The sequence below is a fragment of the Telopea speciosissima genome, chromosome 1, assembly GCF_018873765.1.
Source record: "Telopea speciosissima isolate NSW1024214 ecotype Mountain lineage chromosome 1, Tspe_v1, whole genome shotgun sequence".
NCBI classification, from domain to species: Eukaryota; Viridiplantae; Streptophyta; class Magnoliopsida; order Proteales; family Proteaceae; genus Telopea; species Telopea speciosissima.
The window spans coordinates 37,199,324-37,211,330 of NC_057916.1; the positions used below are offsets into that span (position 1 = coordinate 37,199,324).

Here is a 12,007-nt window from a genome sequence, read left to right on the forward strand (position 1 = left end):
ACCATATGGAGGGCAACAAACCCACAGCACAATTTTTCAGTACAATCCTGGACAAATAAAGGCAGGCTGTAGCACCAAGACATTAGTGACATTACCAAGGCAAGTATAGCAGATAGCCACCAAGTGACTGGGCGTGCATATAGATGATCCTCCTAAAGTACACCTTAATGAAGCCCCAGTACTGGCAGATCTTAGGTCCAGGGCTAGATGACTTACTCAGCCAAGTATTGGTTGCTCTGAGAGCGAAAGACATCTAATGGGTAAATGCATATGCAACCCCAGCACTGCACTTCTGACAAGTTGAAACCTTTAGTGAAGTGACTTCCTCTTCTTGTTAGCTGAGTTCAAAGAACTTTCTTCATCTTACTCTCGCTGTAGTACTTTAAGATCCACCATCATTCCACCTACTACAAGCACTTCAGAAAAGAGGGGCAAGTCAAATCACAACCTGTCCAGCAGTACCTAGCCTTCAACACATTGTATCTTTCTAAGAGATCGGTTGAATAATTGCCAGTACTGACAACTGTTCTCACAAGTATGTGCCAAGTGACTTTAGTTGGAAGTACTCCCTGGCCCAAGGCATCATCCAACAACCTCAAAGCATCACAGATTCTATTGCAAGAACAGAACCCATTGAGAGAGATATTATAAGAGATTATATCAGGCTGCAGCCCATCTTCTAATATTTGATCCCAAATCTCTGACGCTTTTTCAGAGTCTCCTGCCTTGTACAGCCCATCCATGAGTGTGTTATATGTCACACGATTTGGGATGCACTTTCTACGTTTCATCTCTGACTGGACCTGCAGAGCTTCCTCTACTCTACCCACAGAGCAAAGCCCATGAATTAAAATATTGTGCATGATAACATCAGGCTTGAAGCTCTTATCAAGCACTTCTACACAAGAGCCTCTTTGGTCTTCTTGTCACGACAGAGACCATCCATCAAAGAGCTATATGTGACTATGTCCGGTTCAAAACCTTTTGCTAGCATGTCTTTCACAAGAGTAAAGACCTCATCAAATCTTTCTACCCTACACAGACTGGATATGAGAATATTGTAAGTAACAAGAGTAGGAATGCAGCCCTTGCCAACCATTTCCTGAAAAGTGCGGAAAGCATCAATGAATCTAGAAGCTCGAGTGAAACCATTAATTAGTGCATTGTACGTCTCAGAATTCGGTTTGCATCCATGTTTAACCATTCAATCAGGGATACAAACAGCTTCATCTAATCTATTTTCTCTGGATAGACCATTAACCAACGAGGAGTAGGCAAACACATCCAGATCTGCCCCTCCATCTTCAGCTTCTTTCAGTACTTGCAGTGCCTTGTTCAAGTATCCGTTTTCACACAGCCCGTGAATTAAAACCCCGTAAGTTGTTGCTTCTGGGATGCAACCATTCTCTGGCAATGATTCCCAAATTGAGATTGCATTGGCCACTTTTCGATTCTCAAAGAAACCTCTAATCAAAATGTTGTAGCTAACAATGTTAAGACAACCCCTATTTCTCATTGATTCCCACAACCGAAATGACTCACTAATATAACCAGCTCGACAATGCCCATGAAGCAGCGCATTACATATAACCACATCAGCCGCTGCCCCACCTTCAATCATAGTTGTATAAACCCTCAAAGCCCCGTTGACATCCCTAGACTCACATAACCCATGTATCAAAGTGCTGTAAGTAAATGAATCAGGGAGACGCCCATTCATCGTCATCCTTTGCCATATCTTTAAACTCTCATCGAACTTGCCACACTTACACAAACCATTAAGCATAATATTATAAGTGAGAACACTAGGATAAGCGGGAGACGCTCTTAATAACCTCTCCCAAATCTCCATGGCCTTGACGAAATTCCCTCTCTTGAAGAACCCATCGATCAGAATATTATAACAGACAACATCAGGGGAAATACCCCTGTCAAACATTTCCTCGAACAGTTCCAATGCATTCGATAAATTTCCACACTTTGTCAGACTACTTATAACCGTACCATAACTGACGAGGTCAGGTTCTTTTTTTTTTTTTTGGTAAAAGGATAAAATAGATTTATTAACGGAATAAACTCATGTCTTCTATAACAACATCTACAGATAGACAAGGATCGGAATTGGGCCAAACAGTCCTATCCGTTACAGACTGTGCCCTCCTGGCCAGGGTATCTGCTACACAATTAGCAACCCTTGGAATAAAGGAAAAAAGACAAACATCAAGGTAAGTAACAAGATGCCGAATATCCTAAATAATAGGACAGATGGAGAGGGGAGGTCGCTTGGAAGAGTCCTGAAGATACGAGATGAGCTCCTGATTATCACTCTCCACCAACATCTGATAAGTTCCTTCCGAAATAGCCTCAAGAAGACCTGCCCTCACTGCAATTGCTTCACCTTCAATGACACAACTGAATCTGTGTTGACTTGAAACAGCAAGCCGAGGGTGACCCAGATGATTACGCAGAAGAAATCCAACTCCCCCAAACTCCTTACCAGGCACAAAACTCGCATCACAATTTAACTTAAAGAAGCCATGTGGTGGTGGACACCAAACCTGGTTCACGGTCAGAGTTATCGGGCCTATTGCAACACCATTTGTGTTACGCAAGGGTACCTGGGAAGTCTGCCGCGTTGCTGAGAGGAATTCATCACACGCCTTCTTAGCCCCAATCAGGGCCTCAATTGGAGAAGAGACCTTACGACCAAAGAGATCATCATTTCTCGAACACCAAATAAACCACGCAACGAAGGTACAAAGGGTGATAAAGTCCTTCTTGGTTTGTTTGTCCAATGCAGAGAGAGATCCCCAATTCAGAACCCAATGACAAAATCTAGCACCCTCATCCCTTGGAATGAGACATGCCAAATTAGAACCAAACCACACAGCCTTCGCGAATGGGCAGAAGAACAAAATATGCTCAATGTTCTCTGGTTCAACTCCACATCTACCACAGGGTAAATCCACCTTGATTTGTCGCATATTTAGGGCAGAAGCAGTAGCAAGGCCATTAGAACATGCCCTCCCTAGGAAACTCTTCAGCTTTGGGAGGGTATTGCTGCCCCAAATAGACTTCCAAACCGATGAAGGGACCTCCAACCATCAGTGTGAGGTTGATGATGATGCCCTCCCCAATTCCTTAACCGTCCATTGATTACAAAGGAAATGATAGGCACTCTTGACACTGAAGGTCCCACCTTCGATGGACCCCAAACTTGTCTATCCTCTGTGGCAAAAAGACTCAGTTGAAGTTGATAAATGTCCTTTCTATCTTCTGGGTGGACATACCGATCAATGACAGATTCATTCCATTTCCTATTATCAAAATCAATCAACTGAGAAACACGATTGTAAGGACAGTCTTCCAATGGTGGGTGCTGCAGTTTGAAATTGACATGGGTTGGTAACCAATTATCATTCCAGATATCAACATTTTCTCTTGAACCAACTCTCCATAACAAACCAGCCTTTAGAACCTGCTGTCCCTCCATAATACTCCTCCATGCCCATGATGGGTTTGCCCCCAACCTCGCCTCCATGAACTCACAATTTGGAAAATAAATGGCCTTTAAAAATTTGGCCCAGTAAGATCCTGGATCTTTCCACATCTTCCAAGCAACCTTAGCCAGCAATGCTTTATTATGTAAAGATGGATCACGGAATCCCAACCCACCCCGTTCCTTGGATTGGCATAGGCGTAGCCATGAAATCCATTGGATCTTACTCTTATCAGACCCATCTCCCCAAAAGAACTTGGCTGCCTCTTTGCTAATCTGATTATGATGCGTAGCAGGAAGTTTGAAATGGGATGCCGCATAATTCGCAAGAGAGAAACCCACTGACTTCAACAATGTCTCCTTCCCTGCATGAGATAAAAGCCTATTCTTCCATCCATTGAAACACCTTCCAGCCTTATTAGTTATATCATGAAAAAGATCGGCTTTAGAGGTTCCAAAAATGGTAGGTAAACCCAGATACTTACATGAACCCTTCCCATAAGGAATTTTGAGAATACGTGAGAACCATCGCATAAACCGTGTATGCACATTTGGGCTGAAGAATAGCGAGGACTTCTTCAAATTTATAGCCTGCCCACTAGCCCTACAATAAATCTCCAGGCACTCTTTTAATTGAAAGACCTCATCCACTTTCACCTGTGAAAAAAGCAAGCAGTCATCCGCGAAAAGGAGATGTGAGATAGGGGCCGTTCGCATACGAACCCGAATACCCCTACCAAGACCTGATACCTCAGCAGAAGAAACAACACCACTCAGTGCCTGAGAACAAAGAATAAAGAGAGCTGGGGATAATGGATCACCCTGTCGAATTCCTCGTGAAGGCGTGATACTGCCACGAATTCCCCCATTGATAACAAGTCTATAAGTAACTGACCGCAAATTAGTCATCACCAAGATCACCCAATGGTCAGCAAAGCCAAAGCGGAGAAGCAGCTGCTCAATAAAATCCTACTCAACACGATCATAAGCCTTCCGCATATCCAGTTTAAGAGCCAAGTACTTATGCTTACCCTTCTTTTTATTAATATAATTAAAGACCTCATGTGCCACAAAAATATTATCTGAGATAGATCTACCTGGAATGAAAGCAGATTGCACAGGTGAAATAAGGATCTCCAAAGCTTCCTTCAACCTATTCGCCATAATTTTAGAAATAATCTTAACAGCCACCGCACAAAGACTAATAGGCCTGTATTGATCTGCAGTCTTTGGATTAGTGCACTTAGGAACAAGACATAAAAAGGTCTCATTACAGTCCGAAGGAAGTGAAGCAGAAATGAAGAAATTGCGAACAAAATCATACACATCAGAATGGGTAAAATCCCAAAATTTCTGAAAAAAAGCCGGTGGTAATCCATCCGGTCCAGGTGCTTTAAGTGGTGCCATATCATCCAAAGCCGCCTGTACCTCCTGCAGTGTAGGAATAGCACACAGTGCCAAGTTCATTTCTTGAGTTTCCCGGGGTTGGATGGACTCTAAGACAAGATGGAGAGCCTCTTGATCAATGCCTTCAGACTGAACAATATCATTATAGTAGGCCTGCATAAGGTCATAAACTTGTTCTACAGACTCTGTCCACTCACCATTATCCTTACGAAGTTTGAGAATCCGATTCTGACTTCTTCTTTGAATGGTGGACTGATGAAAAAAATTTGTGTTTCTATCACCTTGCTGCAACCATGAAACCCTCGACTTTTGCCTCCAAAGCTTCTCTTCTTTTTCCAATTCCTCTTTCAGCAATAAAGAGAGTTCCTGCTCCTGGCCTTGTCAAACCGATTTCTCTTGCAGAAAATCTTGATGAGGACATTGTAGGTCTGTAAATTGGGAGAAACCCCGGCTGTTTCGAAATACCGAAAGAATGACTCAGCAGGGTCCCACCGATTCGACCTAACGAAAGCATTAAGGAGGGAATTGTAAGATCGAATGCCCGGTTGGCACCCAAAAATCTCGTTCATCCGGTGGAAGACTGCCAACGCTTTATCCGGCATCGAGTTCTCCGAGTAAACCTTGATGACCGACAAGGCAACGTCTTCGGAGCACTTGCATTGCTGAGCTCGGATGAGGTCGACGAGCCGGGTGACCTGAACGACGAGTTTCGAAGCGGCTAGGCGTCGGATGATATAATGGAAGACGTGGGGTGTGTGGAAGTAAGCAGGATTTTGAGAAACTGAATCGAAGAGAGAGAGAGAGCGGAGATAGTGTCTATCTCCGCTTTGAGGAGCTTCAAGACCTCTTTTGGCGAGAGGGCTTTGGAGATACGACCAGGGGTGAAAGGGGTTTCGTTGAATTTCATCATTTCTGTGGGAATATTATCAGTCCTCCGAGCTTCGTGTTCGTGTTCATAGCAGGCGAGGCGTTTACCACTCACCCAGACACCATTTCCCAGCAACAAACGAAGGATAATAAAGCTCAAGACCTCTTTTGGCGAGAGGGTTTTGGAGATGCGACCAGGGGTGAAAGGGGTTTCGTTGAATTTCATTTCTCATTTCTGTGGGAATATCATCTGTCCTCCAAGCTTCGTGTTCGTGTCCATAGCAGGCGAGGCGTTTACTACTCACCCAGGCGCTATTTCCCAGCAACAAACGAAGGATAATAAAGCTCACCACTGCTAATCATCGGTGAGAATTCTTGAACTAACGGACGAGCCGCCATAGCTAGCTAAAACAAGCACCTTTGCTACCACGTGTTTACAGCAGCTGAAATTTTTGAACAAGAAGATTAAAAAAGACCGAGTTTCCTCCATTTACCGCGGGGTGGGAGAGGGCGGGAAAGGTACGCAAGGGTATTTTGCAACATACCAAAACCCTAGGATTGTGAGTGAACCATCCTCAAGGGATAGACGGAAATTTAGTTGGTATAAAATACGGATTGAATTACCAATAGTTGTCTAGTGTAATTGGTGAGTTGTGGTGCACTTAATGCCCATGTTCACCAGGCTGTTTCGAGTTCGAGTCTCCTAGCTAATACCTTCCCTTCTCCCTAGTCCCCCCTAAAAAAGAAAGATATATATAAAAGCTCCCAATTCCAAAAAAAATACGGACCGACTTTCCCTTCAATCCAGTGACTGGAAATCTATTCATCGTGGCACGAATTTTTATCCTCTCCTGTTACAACACGGTGATGTAACGCATCGTGCGGCAGCTACACTGGCCATGTGCACCATGTGGGGCCCGTTGTGCCACATGGCCTGTGCAGCTCCGCACGATGCGTTATAGTACCATGCTGTAACAAAAGACGATATGAATTCATCATGGTACATGAGTTGTTAAACCAAATGCACATCGAAAAGTAAAAAACCAGGCTTCATGACGCTTAAGGCAAGCAATTAACTATGTATGGTTTGCACCTAAGGCAAGCAATTAACCAGGCATGGGCCAAGCAATTGGGTGTCCAAGCTAGGGTATAGACATTAAATCATCATACAAAGGGTTGGTCAAAAGGTCTCAAAAGTCTGGGATCAAAATCCTAAAAGAACAGCGAGCGGACTCACGAGCGGAATTGGTGTTGTGGGTCCATTTGTGATTCCTCCGTAAGACAGGGAGAACGGACTAACAGGTGGATGCGAAATGTGAATCCGTTCGTTCGTCCGTTCTCAGAAGATCAAAAGTCTGAGAGAATATTAATCGATCGGATCTACGGGCGGACTCATGGCGGTGGGTCCGTGCATTGATCTGGCCAATTATAAAATCATGAATTTTCAAATTTTAGGCGGGGCGGATTGACGAGCGGAGTCACGATAACTGATTCCATTCGTTCGTCCGTTCGAGGAATTTCAATAAAAACAGAACCGTGAGTTTCAAAACTCACTTTGGCTCCAAGAGAAAGCACAACCGCAGGGAGAGGGAGAAAGGCTCTACAGATTCCTTGAGGAGTCCTCTTGCAACTTCAAGCCTTAAAGATCATTCTCACTTGATTAAGGTAAAATTTCTCTTCTCCATTTTCCTTTCAATCCTTTACTCTTCTCATTGAGAGATTTTGCTTGTGTCTCTTCATCTTCTCCTTCATTTCTCCTTGGATTTGTGAGAATTCATTCCAAGTATGATCATGTCTTGACTTTGCTTGCAGACTTATGGCCATATACACCATGTTCATGCCAAAATCAATTTAGACTAAGGCCTTTGGGTTGGGGATCATGCTCTAATGATCAATGACACTATAGGAACGGCTTCTTACTTGTTCATTGTATTCATTTAAGCATTTTAAAGATTGTTTAACATTGTTTAGTTAATTATCTTGGAGAGGTTCCCATTCTTGATTGAATAAGCTCTCCCATCCTTTCATGCTTGAGAAACCTTCAAGTTCATACATAATCCATTACATGTATCTAGACTTGACTAAGTCATCTCATTGATATACCATCAAGTACATTCTTATACATTTACACAATAGTAGATAAAATCCTTGGAGTCTATCTTCTCTTCTCATATTTCATTCTCTTTTCTCCGAACGCATTTCCAATGATTTTCCACGTTCCCATTTTACATTTTCATTTTTATATCACATTTATATGCACTTCTCCTTTGATTTTCCCATCATGCATAGTCTCCCAGTCAAATCATTTCCACCTCAAATGGGGCATTTCACCTTTTGTAAACTTAATTGCCAATCATATACCTCATCATTCCAATTTGACTTACATTCTTGCTACCCTTCTTGGTGTTGCTTCGTATGGGCAGGTGACCTCATGGCTCCAAAAAGAGAGAGAGACATTGCCATCGTGCCTGCCATTCTTATCACCCACCGGGTGTCTCGGCTAACCACTGAAGGGGCAGAGGGACACTCCCGAGGACGACTCTCTAGTAGGAGAATCCTCGTGGAAAGGGACATAATCGTGGAAGAAATGTTAGGGTACCAGGTGGAGACTAGATTTGAGAAGTTGGAGTGGTCCAACATGCTAGTTCTACCTGAGTTCAACTACCCTGCTCTGATCAGAGAGTTCTACTCAAAATTGTTGTTGACTGAGGGGGAGGATGGTGATCTCAGACTGGCTACTGCAGTAAAAAGGGTCGCCATCAGTTTTACCACAGAAGAATTGGGAATCATCCTTGATGTTTCAGCAGAAGGGAAAAAGGTTTACTATTCTTCGGACAGTCACCCAGACCAAGGCCTGCACCCAGAAGAGAGTAAGAAATTGTTCCAGGTTCTAACCAACAACAGGTACAAGAAGAATAAGGAGCTCTCCAAGTTTCCTCCTTCACAGTGGGTCCTTATTCTCATTGCCAAAAACAAATCTGGTTCCCTCCAAGGCGCGCAGCACACATCCTTCTTTTGATGTCCGCGGTGTTGGCTCACTCCCTATATACTGGCCAACCTATTTGTCTTCCTTATAAAATCATGAAGCACATGGCTCGCACTGTTATAGATTCCACTCGATAGCACGCAGTACCCTACGGTCGATTACTCACATGGGTTTTCTTCTGCTTCGAGATCGATCTTGATCAGGAACCCAAGAAGTCAAGCACTCGGGAACCTATCGGGTTAGACGCCTTACAAGAGATGAACCTATACCCTATTTATGACAGTGTAGGGGGACAGATTCAGCATGGTAAGGGGAAAGGAATCAAAGATGATGAGGAAAATGCCAGTGAGGCCAATTCTGAGCTCAGAGGTCCAGGACCAATTGCAGCAGGTACCTCAAAGGTCGTAGGGAAAGGTGATGATTTATCAATGGCCATCAAGCGGCTGGGTGTGCGAGTGGAAGATGGCTTCAACAGGATTTGGAAACAACTTAATGCCCAAACTTGGCGTATGGCGGATATCGAGCGAGGAATAGACAACATCAACTTCTTCCTCGATCGCAGTAGTGACGCCAGTGCCAACGATTAGCTCTGCTCTTCCTTCGAAAATTCTCAAAAATTATCCTTATCAATTCTCTTAGTTTCTTGCCCTTAATGGTACTTTGTGGAACTATTTTCCTTTTTACTTTCCTCTAGCTTCTTACACTTCTTTTCTTCCTTTGATCTGACAGTGTGAACAATCTAAGAACTTTTAGAACTACTAGATGTATCTATTGATCTTGTTTGATTGAAGTCAGGTGTCTTGGGTCAGACAGGTGAAATCTGATATTTAAACTGGAGAGGGCATAGACATGCCCAAACAGGGAATGATACAATCGTGGTTGGGTTCGAAGAATTAGATTAAGCATAATAGAATTGCAGGTGTCAAATGGCGAAGAACATTAGTTGCTCCTGGGAAAAACTAAATTCTTTGGAACAGTTGCATTTGGCGTTATATATATATATATATATATATATAATTAATTAATTCCCACTTTTAGATCATTGTGGTTTATTATGGTTGATCAAGTTTAATCCATTACTGATCATAATTATAACATATATCTACCCATCTAGTATCTATCTAAGACTCAACCAAGCAATTACACAATTATAGCTTAACAGCCTATGTTTTCAAATTCTGGGTTCCAGGTTATTTATTATCATCTAGATTTTTGTTTCCACTTCAATCAGTCTTCTCCCTAAATCTACACACAATCATTTATCTTCTTGAGATTTTTAGTTTAGAACCTATTTTGTGGAGAGTAGATCAAGAGGTTACGTTGAACTGTGGTCAGTGCAGAACATCATCGCTCTGATACCACTCTGTCACGCCCCTATCCCGATGTAATATATATTACCACATAGGGGTATGACTGGGACAATCACACATCATCCCAACACCTATCAGGATCACGGATGCAGTGTCCCGAGCCACAGTCCACCCTGTCATCACCATATGACGACAGAAAGGAACGTACCAAAAGGAATAAATCGTTCCAATCACAGAGTTAGCGGAAGCGAAATTAAATTCAAATATGTGAAATTATAGAGCATCAGTTCTCTAATGATAACACATAGTACAATAACAGTGTTCGTAACCATTCAATATCTCCTAATAAGTAAGCATACAGTTTATAAATGATTGTAGAATGAATACAGAAATTAAATAATAATAAACAATCGCCCCAAGGGCTCGAATGCTTAGGTGTACATCTACATCCAAGTCACAGTCATCAATTCCACTTGATCCGCTTCCAACGGTGCTCATCAAGAGGCTATCTGCATATAAACTAAAAAGAGGTTGTACAACGGGGTTAGCTACACTAGTTAGTGAGAGAGCAAAGAAGAATGCGCACACATCACACAATTAATATCAAACAGAATGATGCATGCTAATGTTAGATTCATTTTTCACCTAGCACACCATTCTATCGATCAAGTATATGCTACTGTGATAACTCGAAAAACACTGAGGGTCACTTATCCTATCGTCCCAGTGAGACCTCAATTATCACGAAGGGACCTGCGCCGGTAGAAGCCATCATGACCACCCAGTGGCAAACCCCGATAGCCATCACTACCCCTACCCTGGCCTCTCCCACCTGCACAGACCGCATGTGCTCAGACTATCCAACACATAAACCCATGTTGGCAAGGATCGTAGCATAAGGGAACAAGCATCCTAGCCACAGATATACTATATGCAGGTCCTATCGTCCCGCGAGGTATTCCGGGTACACCAACGTCCCATTCCATCTAGTACCCGGGTACCAGCACGGCACATACAGATCAGGATGACATATAGTAGTTTTCATAATTAAATAGATTGGGGTTCTGGTACCGGCACATCCGGCACCGTAGCCCGATACATTGGTGAGCATACTATCACATTCTCAACAGTTCACAATTGAATAAAATGCAATGTGCACCATGCTTATAAATATATCATAGCATGCTTAATATTAACAATTGTATAATAATCAAACCCAACAAAGTCACCCAGAACCCACCCACCTAACAAAGGTGTAGCCCGAAGTGATTGGCATGAATCTCCCCAGGCATCGGGTGTCATCCGGCATGGGTCACATGAATCTCACCCGTGCACCAGCCTAAACATACAAAAGAAAGCATTAAAACAGGTAAAGAAGGGTCCCATGCTAGGCCCCCAAGGTTAAAATCAAGTTTCAACCAAAACAGCACGAGCGAACTCACGGGCGGTCTCAGCAGAGGTGAATCCGTCCCTGACTCCCTTCAGGCCAAAAGGTGAAAACAGGGTGAGCGGACCCACGAGCCGAACTTGTCACTTGAGTCCGGTGGTGCATCCGTTCGACACCTGAGGCAATCATAAAAGGGAACGGATCCACGGGCGGATGTGCTTCTTGGGTTCGCCCCTGCATCCGTTCGATTTCTGAGACAGGACTCGAGAGCAACAGGTCCCGGGCGGAGGCAAACAGAGTGAATCCGTGCCTTCATCCGCTCAGGCCATTACGCAGGGTTTACACTGGGCGGACTGACGGGTGGTACCACGATAGATGGATCCGGTCGTTCGTCCGTCGGCAGTATCTTCCGAGATTGTAAAGAGTTTCAACTCCAGCTTGAAGCTTGGAGCTCCATAGCATCTCAGGGACAGGGAAGGGGTGTCTAAGCCTTCCTAGGGTAGCTAGATCCTAGGCTCACCTCATGGATCCAAGATCCTACAAGGTTGGGT

General features: G+C 43.6%; 1 pseudogene; it reads right to left on the reverse strand.

Annotated features, from left to right (window-relative positions):
- Positions 1-334: 334 nt before the first annotated feature.
- On the reverse strand, positions 335-5,828 carry LOC122657929 (annotated as a pseudogene).
- Positions 5,829-12,007: the final 6,179 nt, after the last annotated feature.